Raw genomic sequence first — 1,084 nt, forward strand, 5'->3', positions numbered from 1 at the left:
AAAATTTATATGTGATATCCTCGACTTTAGTGGTATCGATTTTGGGTATTAAATGAAAAAATATTTTTAATTTTGTTTGAGTCCATAGAGGCATCTGGCCTTTGAACCATTTTCTACACACCTTAACCGACTCAAATTGGGACCAAAATTTATATCTTCGACTATGGTAGTATCCATCTTGGTTATTAGATGAAAAAAAATTAATAAATTTAATTTTTTGGATCTCCATAGAATAATCTGCACTTTGCCCCCTGTGCGACACGACTTGACCGTCTCCAATCGGGACCAAATCTTATATGTGATATCTGTGACCGTGGTATTACCGATTGAGGGGATGAAACTGAAAAAAAGATTGTTCATTTGATTTTTTAAGGACCACCCTAATATATATACATACATATATACAAGAATGGGCCTAATATCAGTGCATTTTGAATAATAAATCACACTTTAAAAACGAATAAGAAATAAAAAAAAGGAACAGTCCAGCGCCTTCGTCTTGGTCTGCAGGCTGTATCGGAGATACAGCCGCTATATTTAAACGTAGAATACGTGGTATGGTTAAGAGCATATCCAAGTCAAAAACGAAATCACACACTAAGAAAAAAAGGGTTTTTCCAAAATTTTACAAATTTACATACTTCTAAGTGAAAAGAACTCAATGAGAATATAAGCGAAAGCCCTATTTTTATTTTTATTTTATACCATTGTTTTTTCTACAGCTTTCTGAGATTTAAAGATTTGAAATTTTGAACAGAAAAGATATTTATTGAAAGTGAAAATATCGATAGCAAAATAAATAACAAAATCGATCATTATATCGATAAGCTCTGAAAATATCGATAACAAAATCTATAAAAATATCGATAACAAAATCGTTAGCAAAATCGATAACAAAATCGATAAAAATATCGATAACAAAACCAATTAAAATATCGATAACAAAATCGATAAAAATATCGATAACAAAATCGATAATAAAATCGACAACAAAATCGATAATAAAGAGATAACAAAATCGATAAAAATATCGATCATTATATCGATAAGTTCCAAAAATATCGATAGCAAAATCAATAACAAT

The sequence above is a fragment of the Rhagoletis pomonella genome, unplaced genomic scaffold (genome assembly GCF_013731165.1).
Source record: "Rhagoletis pomonella isolate Grant_MI unplaced genomic scaffold, Rhpom_1.0 Rhpom_scaffold_00011, whole genome shotgun sequence".
Classification (NCBI taxonomy): domain Eukaryota; kingdom Metazoa; phylum Arthropoda; class Insecta; order Diptera; family Tephritidae; genus Rhagoletis; species Rhagoletis pomonella.